Below are 16,605 nucleotides of genomic sequence, written 5' to 3' on the forward strand. Positions count from 1 at the left end.
GTTTTTTGGAATGGGCAGTGGGTCTTTCCGAAACTCTCATCATCACGGGTGATATAAATATTCACCTCGAGCGCGAGACATCACCCAACGCTATCAAATTCATTGACCTACTGGATAGTTTTGGACTCCGGCAATGGGTCAACGAACCAACTCATGATGCTGGTGGAATTATAGACATTTTTGTATCCATGTGTAGTAGCCCACCACTGACCGCTAAAGTCTGTGATATAGGCTTATCAGATCATCGACTTGTCCGCACCGAAATTCATTTCAACCCGCCAAAAGTGTCCTATAAAACAATAGAATCAAGGGAATGGCGTAAATTTAATTTTGAAAATTTCCTTGAAGATCTCAAAAATTCTTCTCTATGCATAGAAAGCAACTGGGAAATTAAGACGACGACAGATCTAATCGAGGAGTATAACACCACTCTTTCAAACTTATTAATAAAATATGCTCCAACCACCTCGAAAACGCGGAAAGTTCGAAAGTCTGACGGCTGGTTCGACGAAGAGTGCCGAAGCCAGAAAAGGCGAATGAGGAAACTAGAGAGGTCATATAGAAGAAACCCAGATGTTACTACACGAGATCAGTGGATAAATGCTCAAAATGAGTACAGAAGCAAAATAAGTGCCAAAAGATCCGATTATTGGATCAATAAAATTGACTCTGAGCGGAAAAATCCACGACGTCTCTGGAACTCGGTCAAAACTATCATCGCTGGTAATACTGTTCCAACTGCTACAGAAATTACACCGCAGGCCTTTTCTAAGTTTTTCTGTGAAAAAATAGAAACCATACGCGCCTCCACATCTTCTGCCCCTCCGCCAAGATTTACAGCCAATTCCACAAGGATACTGTCATCTTTTGAACCTACAACGCTGGAAGAAGTAGGAAAGTTGATCCTTAGTTCGCCAAACAAACAATGTACTCTTGACCCTATCCCAACGTGGCTTCTCAAGAAATGTTGCAACGTGTTATCCCCTTTCCTGGTTCACGTGTTTAATAAGTCCCTAAGCACAGGTGACTTCCCGGAGCCACTTAAGTCTGCTGTAGTTACCCCAATTATTAAAAAACCACAGCTTGATGCCGACAACCTGGGTAATTATCGACCTGTATCAAATCTGCCTTTCGTAGCTAAACTACTAGAAAAAATTGTGGCTTCTCAAATAATCTCCCACTTAAATCTTAATAAATTAATCACAAATCATCAATCTGCATATAGGAGGTTCCACTCAACAGAAACCGGATTACTTCGTGTCCTGTCAGATATAACCCTTGCCATAGAGTCAGGTAAGTTAGCACTTATTTCACTTTTGGATATGAGCGCTGCATTTGATACCATTGACCACGACTTTCTCATTAAGAGACTAGAAGTAACGTTTGGCTTACATTCTAACATCAAATATTGGCTAGAATCCTATCTATCCAATCGCTCGCAAGCAGTAAAGGTTGGAAATAAACAGTCCAACTTCTCAAAACTCTCTTCAGGGGTACCCCAGGGATCCGTTTTGGGTCCACTTCTCTTCATTCTTTTTACAAATGACGTCGCAAAAATTATCGAGTCATTTGGCCTTTTACCTCACTGTTATGCTGACGATCAGCAAATATACTTTTACTGCTCACCAAATGAGATCGACGGCCTAAAAATTCGCACAGCTGAGTGTCTAGAAGCAATCAATCTCTGGATGTCCTCAAATAAACTTAAGCTAAATCCTTCAAAAACGGAGTTTCTCTGGGCAGCCACACATAGACGCCAACATTTAATAGAAAACTCACCAATCGCTATTTCCGGCAACGACGTAACTGCTAAAACAACCGTCAAACTTCTGGGAGTTTATCTGGATTCAGACCTTTCTTTAAAAAGTCAGGTAAATAAGACCGTTAGCACGGGGTTCTTCTACCTTAGACAACTTAAGTCAGTTCGTAGAAACCTTTCAACAGAGGCAACTAAATTACTTGTGAACTCATATATAGTATCACGTCTTGACTATTGCAACGGCATTTATGCAAATCTTCCTAAATGCGAAACTGATAAACTACAATCAGTGTTCAACGCCGCAGCAAGGCTTATCACCGGGGTACCCAAGTTTTCGCACATTTCGGAACACCTCCGAAATCTTCACTGGCTGAAGTGTCCTGAAAGGATCCAGTACAAGCTATGCTGGATGGTGTTTAAAGCTATCAACGAAATGGCGCCACCGTATATTACTGAGCTATGCATTCCGGAAAATACTGGTCTAAGGCAGTCAACTCTTAGATCAGCGACATCATCTGCAATTGGAAGGTTGAAAGAGCCTAAGCGAAATCCGAACACTAAGTTTGGTGATCGTGCATTCGGACTATCCGGCCCCAAGGCTTGGAATAAACTTCCTATGGAATTGAGATGTATAACCAGCCCAACAGAATTTAGATCCAAACTAAAAACTCACTTTTTCAGACACTCATTTCCATAAATCCGTCATTCTATCCAAATATTTCTTTTTTTTCATTTTTTTATACCGTAATTGTTACATTATCTAGCGATTCCGTTCATTCAATTTTGCTATTGACTTGCCTACCAGTGGACAATGGACAATATCAGCGGGAACATAACAAGTTAATCGGTTTAATTGTTGGCAGATGAATCATCTAAATGCGTTTAAGATTGGCGATTGATTGATTTTATTCATTAATTTAATTCATTTAACATATAATATATCCAGCTAACAATAAATCCACCCTAATATAATAGAACTTCCTTCTTCTTCTGGCGTTAGTAAGATTAAATTGTTAATTTTAATTTTAGTTGTAAGTTGCCAAATATGTAAATACTCGTGTATATGTCGTTAAGATAGTAGTTATAGGCCTTAGTCGTAAGTCACTAGATATAAGTCTTAGAGATAAGTCAGTAGTTCTAGTATTAAATATTTAAGAAATATATTTGTACAGCGCCCTTGAGGTGATTTCTCACGAAAACGGCGCTATATAAATTAGCCAAATATTATTATTATTATTATTAAGATACTACATTCAATAGTCTCGACCAATTAATAAATTTCATTTCGCCATTTGTACCGTTTTTTTTAAATGTCATGACTTAGTGACTGTTATTGTGTTAAGTTGTTCCGGACTGCAGTCCACTGTTATTATTAGCTTATTCTGATGATAGTCAACCTCCAATAGCAGGTCAATTATTGACAATACAATATTATTTATTCTCGGTGTTCATAAGGTTGAGCCATAGACAATCAATAAAAAATGTTATCCAACCTGATGTAAAAGGAACACGATGCAAATTTAGAATGATCAAGTTAGTTTACAGTGATAATTTAAACTAAAATAGGACATACCTTTACCAATTTGTTTTGTTTGAATTTTGTTTTAAATGCATTTCATTTACAAACCACTTGTATTCATTCCATAACTGAGATTTGTAGATAATAATTTGTTCATTGTCATAAACACAGGAAATCATCTAAAACCTACCTGTGTTATTATATTCATGGTCATTTATATTAGGTAGTTAGTACTGCACCTGATACGGACACATTGCACGTATAAAAAAATCTAAACAAAGTAGTGGAAGGTACCTGGTACTTACCTGCTTATTATAATGATAATAATTTAGGTAGGTACCTTGAATATGTAACCCCTAAAAATAACTTCCGTACTATGGTATGTAGTATGTATTGTAACTTACAATAATTGTAAGGTATTAAGCTAAGACCGGTCGATGGCTGAGTTGAAAAGTGCGTCGGGTTTCCACCCAACTGTGTGTCGCGGGTTCAATTCCTCAAATATATTATAATAATTTGCGGCATGTTCCATCCAGAGTGGTAGATATATTCAGTATCGCACTGGTGAAGGACCAAAATTCAGAATCGAAACCTTGCTTGATCTGATTTTGATTGTTTAGTAAACAGATCTGAATAGCCAGGTACTTCTCAACCTTCCTCTTCACAGCATACCCCAATTGGGGGTGCCACAGTCTTACTGACTCCAGAGGGTTGGGAGCAGTTGGGACTCTTGAACGGTACTAATACAAAAACAACGTCCTGCTGACAACTGACTCCGAGCAGTAGAGAATCTTGCGTTTCACATAAAAAAGAGTATTACTGATTCGTCGCAATATACAATAATATGCATTATATTATAGTAGGTATCATCTGTTTACAATAAAGACTTTCTATGTACGTGTGTTGTTTATAAAAGGTTTATTTATTATTCGTTTAGATCGCACTTACGGATCGGGTCAAATTTCAAGGCCCATTTCAATGTACATACAAAGGACAGACAGACGTGAGGAATTTGAAACTCGTCTTACAAAGAAATCGAAACAACCTTAAGGTAGATGAAACATATTCGTATTTGTGATGCAACAATCGTAACTCCAGGTGATCGAGATAAGATAGAGCAGAAAATAGGGTAAATATACACAAAATACACGCTTAATATGCATATATATAATTATAAAAACCCTTCTTAATAGTTAGATAAAAATGAGAAGTAAGCATTTAAGTATCCGAAAATGAAAAATAAATATTAATAGTTAAAATTAAAAACTACGGATCGCCTGTTTTATTTTCTTATTTACTTTAAAAATAATAAAATTCTATTTAAATATTATTATTTCAAAACACGTCAATTATCAGTTTTTTTACAAAATAGCTACAATATTGCATTATTTTCCATATCCTGAAACTGAAATAGTTACTTCTCATTATTATCTAACTTATACATATAACGTGTTTTTAAAATTAAACGTGCTTATTAAGCATGTCATTTTCTTCTATAAATTACAGCTAGAAAACCGACAAAATTTCATAACGCTAAAGCTCACAGTTCTAGTTTTTTTTAATTTTAGTGCTATATACATACCGATTTTGTGCTAAGCCTATAATAGTTAAGATTGTATTTTTCATAAAGATAATTTTGTCACTTTAATTGAAGATAAGTTCTCTAATAGAAATTCCATTTTTGAAAAGGGTACAAAGTTATACAAAATATTAGGTACCTGCAAAGTGTTTAAATTATTGTATTCATCAAAACAAAAACAAAAAAAACAATCTGTAACTGTCTTTTACAAACAGATTTTTGTTTACAAACAAAAAATAATCTTAAAAAATAATAACTTACCTAAATGTGTTTTAAATATTCATCAATAAACCATAGAAAGTAACTAATTTATTCAATGTTACTACTCCAACATTCACAAATTTCACATTAAAATACATACAGTAAATAAAATATATTAATACTTTATTTAAAAACTAAACAACACTACATACTATCGAAATTCGATATTTATTTTCACAATAAAATCAGTTCGTTTTCAAATTGCACTGCATTTCTATAAAATATTCGTAGGTTATGTTATAGTTTGTTTATTTTTAAACTTGGAACAACGAAATGGCGGGCTTTTTAAATATTTAACACAACAAAGCGGCGCGTCTCAACAAGACGAACAAACATTTGAAACTGAAATTTAAAATTTCTGAACGCAGAACGTCGGTTGGTTCCGAGATGCAAAGGCCCGCGTGGATATGTACGGGAGTTACGCCTGTTAAATTGACAGTACTTTGTCAGAAGGTTATTTCGTTAGTATAAAAATGTGTGGGTAAATCTAGGGGTGGGTTTAACCTTTTGCGAACTGTTTCATTTGCCCTTAGGTCGTTGTAGTAAAAAGGAGGTGCGCCGGAAGGCTGCATGTTATGAAATTACGTTTTCTAGCCCGTCTTTTCTGTTGTTTTCACAAATATATACTTTCAATATTATTAATAACTTTTGGGATGCCATCAATATTTTGTGAAAATTGAAACCATATAAATATTATATGAAAAATTCTAAAAATCTTTGTGATAATATAGATACGTTTATATCTATATTATATATGATATACGTATACAGGGTGTATCGGCACGTACCCGACAAACTTTAACCAGCTATTCCTTGGCACATTTGGAGTAAAAAGTGTTATGGGCACATTGCTGTCTGGTAATACTTTCAATATTATTAATAACTTTTGGGATGCCATCAATATTTTGTGAAAATTGAAACCATATAAATATTATATGAAAAATTCTAAAAATCTTTGTGATAATATAGATACGTTTATATCTATATTATATATGATATATACAGGGTGTATCGGCACGTACCCGACAAACTTTAACCAGCTATTCCTTGGCACATTTGGAGTAAAAAGTGTTATGGGCACATTGCTGTCTGGTAACATTTTTTTTTAATCAAAAATTTATTATTCATATTTTCACCACATGTCACCAATGTTTTATCCTTTGTCAAAGTTTGAAAACCCGTCTGGCAATATTTAGTTCTAGTTTTGTTGAATAATGTACGTACGTACCTACGTTGGCGCGCTTTTTTTATTTATTTTTATTTATTTATTTATTTTTCATGTTCTCCGTAAAACGGTTATTCACCAATACATTATGGAGAAGATTACAAATTAGACAAAAAGTATAGCAAAACACATAAAAAGGTCAGTTTCACTACTTTGTGACATACGTCAAAAGATAATTGTTAAACTGCCTGTAGGTTACGTTAAAAATGTCGATGGTCAATGCAGACTCGTTGAGCAGTTCAGTCGCTCTGTTGACTGGGGCGTTCTGATAGGCAGAAGTCCTCGCTTTTGGAGCATAAGAAAGGGTATGGGACCTTCCACGAGTATACTTGTCTGGGACATATAAGTTAATCTCTTTCAAAATAGATGGATTATGTATAGTTCCAGAGATTATCTTAAAAAAATGTTTTCCTAAAAATATTTTTCGGCGGGCTTCTAATGTATTAAGATCGAGCATTCCTGCTAAGAATAAGGATGGATACAGGAAAGGGTAGTACATATATTCCCTCATATATAGGTAACGCATGAATCTCTTTTGTACTTTTTCTATTTCGAGAATATGGTTTTGCTCAGAAGGGGCCCAAATAATGGAGCTATATTCCAAGATACTGCGAACAAGTGCTTCATACGTTCTTCGGATTGCGATTCCGTTGGTAAATGATCTTGAATTACGAAGAACAAATCCAAGCATTTTGTTGGCACGGGAGACAATATCAGATATATGGGATTTGAAAGAGAGATTTGCTTCAAAAATTACGCCAAGGTCTCGAATCTCATTTTTACGTGTTAATTCATGTTTATTAATGTGGTAGGGGAACAGGAATGTATCTTTGGACCTTGTAAATGTAACGACACTGCATTTCTGAATACTGAAGGGTAAGTTGTTCAGTTCCGACCATTTGACAAGAGAATCAAGATCGTTCTGCAGAAGAATGGAATCGATGTAACTTTTGATTGCTTTGAAAAGTTTTATATCGTCAGCAAAAAGGAGATATTTTGAGTGGTTTATAGTGTTGTCAATGTCATTGATGAATAAGAGAAAGAGAAGGGGTCCTAGATTCGATCCCTGGGGAATCCCGGAGTTAGTTTTGTATTCGTGAGAGATATGGTGTCCGTAACTGACATACTGACGACGATTGCGTAAGTAGCTAGCCATAAAAGCGAGGAAATTCTGAGAGAATCCGATGTCACTTAATTTTTTTAATAAAATATCATGGTCGACTTTATCAAATGCTTTCTCGAAGTCTGTATAAATCACATCAACAGGTACAAAATTTTCAAATGAATTATTAATATAGGTAATGAGATTCATAAGATTCGTTGAAGGTGACAGTGTGGGACGAAATCCGTGCTGATTTTCGGTGAGTGCGTGTTTTGTTTGGTTATATATCTGTGAATAAATTATGGTTTCTAAAAGTTTTGCGGGTGCTGACAACACAGCTACAGGTCTGTAATTATCTATTTCTGACTTTTTTCCTTTTTTATGTATAGGCGTTACTTTCGTTAGTTTCCACATTTCCGGAAAGATATTTTTGCGAAGTGATAGGTTAAAAATATGTTTTAGAGGTTGAACAAAATAACTTGCATATCTTTTGAGGATTATAGGTGGAATACAGTCTGGGCCGACGGAGTATTTAGGTTTTAGTTTATGGAAAGCTGTAATAATATCGTCATCGTTAATTTCATGAATTTGTACAGGTAAAGAGTTAAATGACAATGAAGCTATAGAGGATATGTCAAGTTTGGGGATATTGTCGCTAAATACTGATTGAAAATAGTGTGCGAAACCTGCGGCGATCTCAGACGATCCATCATATTTATTGTCTTTGTAGTCCATTTATTGTCTTTGTTTTACAGTCACAACGAAATGGCACGGCACCATTCGTCTCATTTTTAACTATTATTATTTAGTGTGTACGAAAGAGCGAGGACACTTTTTGACACACTTGCTAATAACAGCTGTTGAACTCGAGAAACAATGCAAATGACAGTGACGGAGTGTGGATTTTTTATTTATTTTTTGTTTTTAATGGAAAAAAAAATGTTACCGGACAGCAAAGCGCCCATAACATTTTTTACTCCAAATGTGCTGAGGAATAGCTGGTTAAAGTTTGTCGGGTACTTGCCGATACACCCTGTATATTTATATATCGATACGTTTTAGAAGTGATATTGTTTTTAATCATCGTTTGGTGTCGTACCTAATGAGCTATAGATATGTACAACGTAGTTTAACCCTTCAGGCCTCTGGCATATTCTGTCAGACGGTCAATTATTTCCACTTTGCAATAAAATCCTAAAAAATGGAATATTGTTTAATGAATACGAAAACAAAAATTGTTTTTGAATATTATGAAATACGCCTCAAATATTATTATTAGAAATAAACATATAATTTTTTAATGCAGACATAAAAAAGTTTTAAAAATGCTCACATAAAAACCTACGCGAAAAAAATAAAAACACAGACATATTTTATTGGAGAAATTATTATAAACATTATTGCAATCTCCCTTTTTTTTCGTTTCGTGTAAAAATAATTCGTAAGAAATTCACAGTTTAATTTTTTGTTCAAATTGTGGTCGGAAACTTTGGTTTTATAGAGGTGCACATAATTTTTTTTTTGTGGTTAACTTTTAGATTTGAATTTGAAGTGTGGTGCTTTCTCCCTCTAACACCGTTTAGACAACCAAATTTTTCTCACCATTTGAGGGAGACAAAACGATTTCTATAAGACCTATATGAGTTGATCCCAAAAGCGAACAAATTAGCCTGATGAGTAAACAAATTAATAACTTGTACATATTTACATATTTAGTAAAGGTTTCTGACGAATTTCAAGAATCCGAATTGTGCAAAATATTAAATAAACATAATACGGTATTTCAATTTTTTTCAGTTAAATGGATAATTGAAATACCGTGGAATAGACATTACGTTGGGGAGTGAAGATAGTTGCTTTTAGCTAGAAATTACAGACAGGAAAAGAGTAAATTTAAAGATGCCAGTACATACATTTCACGTAGGTCAGACACTAAGGTAGGCGACACATTACGCTATACGCATCATGGATATTTCAGCGTATAACTCACCACACACTACCAATGGGAATGTATAGCGAGCGATATGCTGAAATTGGCCAAACCATGCAAATATAGCGTGGTCTGTCACAGGCTTAAATCAGATGTTTTGCTTTATAGTTAAGTTTTATGAAAAAATATCACCATGAATTTTGATAATTTTGCTAAATTATCTACTTACTTCATAATAATAACGTATTTAAAAAAAACCTTAAATTTATTTTTCTATATGTCAACTTATTTGATAAAACAAAATTAGTAGATATCTCATAATCTAATATAAAAACTATTTTTAACGAGCTCAATAGAGTTAATATGCTATATTGAAATAAATGTTCATTTTTATTAATTGAATGGTTTCACCTTACGACAGTCATTTTCAGATTGGTACTGTTTGAACATAATTTATAGTATATATTGCAACTTCGTCAGGAATGAGCTTTATTGGTTCTACACAATATTGCACATTATTTATGACTTTTTTATCATTTGGCGGAGCGGCTTTATTACTTCTGATGGGATACATTGTTTTTGGTTGACTGAATATGGGTTTTTTAAACGCATTCATATAATTCCTTTGTTGGCCGCTTCATTTTAATTAGCTGGTTATTTATTTTATTTTCTCGAAGCCCTCCATCTTGTTTACAAAATGTATTTTATAGTTGTGTAACCACTATATGGTTACACTAAAAAACTAAAGCCATAGTTGTATAACAACATACATACGTAATGAAACGGAATTCCAACATGAATTAAAGATTTAAAAATTAAAATTAGATAGTTTACATTATTCTCTTGTCTGAGCTAGAGAACGGAATATTCAAGACGCATGCACAGCGCACACAGGTAAGCCGGCTCGCTGCGGACTGCGCGCTCGGCAGCCCAGGCAGGTACCTACCTACTACACTACACACTACATACCACCACTACCTACTACTTACTACACACCTTTATACTACTACTTTACCCGTAAGTACCTACCGCCTAGTGCCTAGTCTACATCTTATATTCATATACAGCTGGGACGGAAGTCAAGTTAATCAATGCTGATTCTGGACACTACAACCACCTTGAGAGATTTTTTTTTAAAGAGGAAAGTAGTTGGTACCTACATACTGAATCATGTTTGTCTCACGCTAGTTAATATTTTCTTTACTAACTGAAGTCTTTTCGAAATATAATGTGGGTTTTGAAGATGAGGTGTGTAAATTTTCGCCAGCGGGGCTACAACGTAGGTATAAAACAATTTAAAATTGAAAGTGTAGAAGTGATTTAAACGGAATAATATCGGCTTTATCAAGGGTAAATAAATTGGTTATTTTCATTTGAAACCAGAATGAAATTGTAACATTTTTTGGTATTGTTTTAATGTGTCGATTTTGAACGGTGGTATTTGGAAAGTACCTACCTAAGCCTATCACTTTGGAATGTGTCGCAACATTAATATTATATTTATATTTGTTTTACATTGGTTTTAGGAAATCAAGACTTCTGATTAAACTCTTTTAAAATAACGTTTGTTTTGGTAATGAATTAATGCAAATCTTGGAAGCGGAAATCAACACACTTGACTTGACATCCGATTGAGCTGAAATTCGGCAGATATACTTGTCGTCGATGACAATGCATTCTTTAAACTTTTTGTGGCAATCATGCACATGCAAGAACATTTCTCCTAAATCGGATGACATTATATCAGTTAATATACGAAATAAATGTCGGTCCTACCCAATTGGCATTTTGCGAGTTTGTTGACTCCAGTTCCTGAGTAGGAAAGCACAATCCTCAGTCAAACCAATTAAAAAAAAAATTATTGAAAGACATTTTAAAATAGATGTACTATAGCAAATGATAATGATGATAATAATTTTTTATTGTCTTCTTTTCTTAGTAAAATATAGAGAATGATATCCTCACTGGGATCTCCCGTGCTAAGGATTTCATTTACATATTATAATTTAATTATAAGAAAATTAATATTACAACAAAGTTACATATGAATTTAATTATGAACATATTTCATGTAGTATAATTTTTTTTTTTAATAATTTTAAAATAAGTAAGAAAGTGTTTTTTTGTATAGTTCAGTTTAGTCGATTCTGTTTTAGTGTTTGATATCAGTATATTTTCTATTTCAGATCTCCCTATATTAAGTATCCAGCTTTTTATTTGAGATTTAAATGTTATAATGTTGAGGTTTTCGAGTGAGAGTGGTATTTTATTGTAGAGTATAATACTATGATATAAGAAGCCTTTTTGCCCAAAATTTGTATTACTAGTTATTTGTTGGATAAGTTTTTGACCATGAGATCTTCTGTTTTTGTTTATGTATTTTGTTACAGATGACACACATAAACTTCACTTTGACTTTGGTTCAAGATTTTGCTTATGATAGCCTGCGATAAGCGAGCCCTAAGGGTCTGAGACAGAGGTGTGAAATCGTCGGATCACGACAATAGAAAGAATTTTATTTTTTTTTGCTGGATTTTATTTAGGTATTGGAGCCAGGAAGGAGTCTGAAAGGGTCGAGAGGATGCACTAGGTGGCATGAAAGGCTGGGAGGTGACTGGAGAGACTAGGGTAGACTAGGATGAGGTGATTTTGCACAGCGGTGCTGCCAAGGTCTTTTATCTATGTGAGGATGTTGTGTCGGCGCTCTTTATTGGCAGCAGACACATGTCAGCGCTATATTAGCGGCGGACACATGCCTGAGCGGATGACCGGCCTCGTGCTGGCGCAGTTGGTGGACGGGGTGGTCTCTCTCCCTGCAGCAGCTGGTACAGTTCCTTCGCTACCTAGGACTCTTGCAGCAGAGTCTCCATCTTCTGTCTTTGTCGAGCGTCACAGCGGTGCTGCCAAGGTTTGTTGTCTATGTGAGGATGTTGTGTCGGCGCTCTTTATTGGCAGCAGACACATGTCAGCGCTATATTAGCGGCGGACACATGCCTGAGCGGATGACCGGCCTCGTGCTGGCGCAGTTGGTGGACGGGGTGGTCTCTCTCCCTGCAGCAGCTGGTACAGTTCCTTCGCTACCTAGGACTCTTGCAGCAGAGTCTCCATCTTCTGTCTTTGTCGAGCGTCACAGCGGTGCTGCCAAGGTTTGTTGTCTATGTGAGGATGTTGTGTCGGCGCTCTTTATTGGCAGCAGACACATGTCAGCGCTATATTGGCGGCAGACACATGCCTGAACGGATGACGAACCTCGTGCTGGCACAGTTGGTCTAAATAACAAATGTAGATCCTAGGAAATAAACTGTACAGCGCCCTTGAGGTGATTTTTCACAAAAACGGCGCTCTAAAAATTATCCAATTATTATTATTATTATTATTTTCTAGTGTTTGTATTGTATGTGTTTGTTGTTATTTCTTGGGTTTTGTACTTATGAATGTAAATGAGTATAGTTTTAGAATATAGTTGTTTAATTGATATGATGTTAAGATTGGTGAAGATTTCGTCAGTGCTAGAGTGTTTTTTTTTTTTCACAGTATATTTATAGTATAGCACTTTTAATTAATACTTTACTGTGACACATAGATGCTTAATATTGCATTTCTTTCGATAACACCTGCTTTCAGGAAAACTTTTGATTAGGCATTATTTCGGTTATAACTTTTGACTACTTGTATTTTCATGTCACTACAGATTAGCAACAGCATTAAATTCTGGGGTCGTGATACGAGCGTGATCTGGAGTTGAAGGTGGGGGGTGGAAAGGGGAAGGGTAGAGGAGGGGATAATCGGGAAGAAGAAGAAGTTGGAATTAGTATTATTAAAGTTGTCGTTGGAGCGTGTTTAGGTGGCCGTAAAACTATCTCAAGGGAAGGCCCCAAATAAACAATGTCTACCTGGGGAATGATTTGTGGAGTGGTTTGGAAGGTGGGGAATATTATGAATTATTATTAGAAGAACAAAGACAGGATAATGGGTGTGCAGAGGACAATAGTATAGAGCATTTTTTTGTTGTTATATTTTATAACTTTGAACTCCACACAGGAGGCCTTAAGAGTAATAATTCCCCTCCGGGCATTTATATGGGGATGCTGTAATTTAGTATCTACTGCATTTTTTGTGTGCAAGATTCTTTTACACAATTAATTATATTATTGTGAACTTATTTTAGTTTAAATTAGTTCCATGCAGGAGGTCCAGAGGTCTACCTGAAGGATTATTATAATTTATAAAACCGTATTTTTGCAGGGTATTTTCAATGGATGTTAGAGTGTATGTGGGTCTTGAACAGTTCCAAGTTTTAGGAAGGAGTAAACACCGAAGCTCGCAAGTCATTCCAGAGTCAATTTTTTTATCATTCGTTAAATATTGACCATTTTTTAAAATGCGAATACTACTCAAGAGTTCTGCTCCTGACTTTTCGGAGAAAATGAGACTGTGGCAACTCCATTCGGGATATAATGATAATATCTTCCACTGTACGGATTCTGAGTGTATCTAATATTTCCCCCAAGGGTCACCGGCTCTGAAGGGATCAGTGACGGTAGTTCATCAGAGCATCTTCCATTAAAATACCGGTAAAGCAAACACATCATTCCTAAACTTGTGTTAATATAGTAGAATCTAGCTAACGACCCATCACGCCATATAACTTTGTCTTGGTACACACTCCTGGCTTCATTCATATCCATCTCTTCTAGTATTCTCACTCCTGATATGATCGACTCAAGTATTTGATTAACTTAATTAAAACCGTGTAGTATAATTTATCATACGGAAAATCCGTTTTCACATTAAAAATTTTCCTGTTACACGAGACCCTATATCTCAGCTTCAGTTTTTAGTAATTAGCGCCTTATTTCAATACAGCGTTCAAATTGAAAAGATAGCCCTAAAACTTCATTTTAAGTTCATTATTCAAAGAGCGATACTAATTGGAAGACCATTCCCCTGCGTCCAAACAGAGGTCAGTTGGTTTCTTTTTATCTCGGCACGGGGCCATCTCAATATCAGAAAGCTACACGCTTTTACCTCCTGCACACATTGATAACTCCTTTATACCCTCTCCCTTTTTATTATAAACGTGTCATGCATCAGAAAGAGAGGTAACAACGCAGCACTCAGCAGTACCATTCCAAATCCAAGTACCTTGACTCTACCTGAAGCACACCTGCCTTTATTATTATTTGGGCTCCTGTTCGGTGTTCCACAAGGCCCAGGGCACGAGCTGCTTTTAAAAGATAAACTGAAAAAGAAACAGTCAGGGTCTTTAGAATATTGAAAGGTGATGAAGTTGTGCACCTGCGCAGTATTCAAATCTTTCACACCAGTGAATTATAATAAAAAAAGAAATTTTAAAATTTGTTGTACCTGACCATAACTGAACAATTGTAGAATGTTTGATTAATACACAGATCACCAAGAAAACTGAAATGCTTGTAGAGAATATTTCTACGATTACTCTTCTATTTTTTTTAACAACCCGGCTTTGCCTGAGATTTGGACTGAAGCATAAAAAAGGCGTCTTGTCTTATTTATCGACAAGCAAATCAAAACTATAAAGCTCTATGATGAAAATTACATAACTTCAAATTTGAAACCCGAAAAGCTGTTAAAATTACACGACGCGAATCTCAAAGTTCGAGAGTTTTTATTGCTCTTGAAACCCACTTACTTTCAGCTTTTTAAATCAAATATGTACAAATAAATAATAGGCAAGAACTTAATGCAGATTTTAGAAAAAAAAATGTAGTGTCATTGCCCCTAGCATTGCGCAGAAGTTATGTAGGTCAAGATATTTCAGTAACACAGACATATTATCATAATTTGTGATGCAGTCCGAGATGTCGTACGCAGCATCCAGAAAGATCCAGCTGCTTGATAGTAGACGGAGCTAATATTGGTGCTGGTCCAGAAACCTTCATAGTAGCAAGAATCTCTATGAAATAAGGAGCCAGCCAACCAACCACAATCTATTGTTCAAAGCCACAAGCCATGAAAATTAACTAAACACATTGAAAACTGAAATCTAAATACCGCGAGTGTAATTTTACTATTATATTCACAACAACAGTAATATTATGATAATTTGTGATTAGTATCTTGTTATTTTTAATTTTTGTTGAAATATGGCACACGTTTCACGTCCATGAAATTGGACTATAAAGCCGGCACGTGGCTGAGTGGACCGAAGAAGTGGGGTACAGATTTTGCTACGTCATCGTACCTTTTCCAATGGGAGATGTTAATTGGTAGGTTCAGGTACAGGTGTTCAATCCAATGTTAGCAAAGTTCTCCATCATTAGACAGCCAACATTTTCCGGTTATATAAAAATTTGATACATTTTTTCCTGTCATGTGTATCATTTTTAGCACCTAGCCGGGGGCCCCTTTGAGGTTTGGGCCCTATAGAAATATTGATATATTATTTTCCGAGACCTATGTCTTCAAAATGATCCATTTTCACATCATCACCAAAGATATTATGCCTTAAGCAATTTATTTGGTATCGGGGCCTCCTGCGTGAGCGCTTTATATTAGTAATAGGCCCCGGGCGGCCTGTCCCGGGCCCGATATTTTGTACCCCCTTCTCGGCAACCCATGAGATCCAGGGCCCCCTTAGCTCGGGGGGCCCCCGGGGGATAGTGTGGCAGGAACAGTTTTGTTCGGTTCTCCATGATATAGATTCACCAATTTACCGCTTGCACTACGAATTTCCGAACACCGTGTAAGATAATATATTATCCAGTCTTGTAATTCTAATGACACCAAGTCTCCAACGAGTAACATTTACATTATAGATTAGATTTACTTTATATTATACATATAGATTCACCAGTTTCCCGCATGCACTACAAATTTCCGGACACCGTGTAAGATAATATATAACCCAGCCTTGTAATTCTAATATCACCCACTCTCCAACGAGTTACATTTAAACTACTTAAATAATTTACTAAGAAAAAACAATCGGAAGATTTATGGAAGACACAGAATGCTTTCGTATCTTCTAGTTGTTCCGGACTGCAGTCTTTATTGTCCTGATGATAGCCGACCTCCGATAAGAGAGAACAGCAGAAACAGATTCAAACAAAGAAGCCCTTGCCGGGTATTTCCCTAACCCACAACCCTTAGGCAACGAAGCGTACCGATGTGCGATGAAGGTCGTCTAACATTATAATATTTCACAATTACCTGCATCTTTCACCCCATAGGATAAGATACTGATTCACA

The 16,605-nt window shown here is 35.7% G+C and overlaps 1 protein-coding gene across 4 annotated transcripts in view; it reads right to left on the minus strand.

Annotated features, from left to right (window-relative positions):
- LOC149422161 (uncharacterized) overlaps positions 1-16,605 on the minus strand; it is a 168,005-nt gene that overhangs the window by 119,043 nt on the left and 32,357 nt on the right. Inside the window, exon 1 of one of the 4 annotated variants that reach the window (XM_089633122.1) lies at positions 5,119-5,438. The exons of the other annotated variants lie outside the window; for them this stretch is intronic. The gene's annotated coding sequence lies outside the window, so the exon portion shown is untranslated. Of the gene's footprint in view, positions 1-5,118; positions 5,439-16,605 lie in introns of those variants that run through there. 4 annotated transcript variants of the gene reach the window in all.

Source organism: Hesperophylax consimilis, chromosome 7, assembly GCF_061612785.1.
Source record: "Hesperophylax consimilis isolate HC1 chromosome 7, BYU_Hcon_1.0, whole genome shotgun sequence".
NCBI lineage: Eukaryota > Metazoa > Arthropoda > Insecta > Trichoptera > Limnephilidae > Hesperophylax > Hesperophylax consimilis.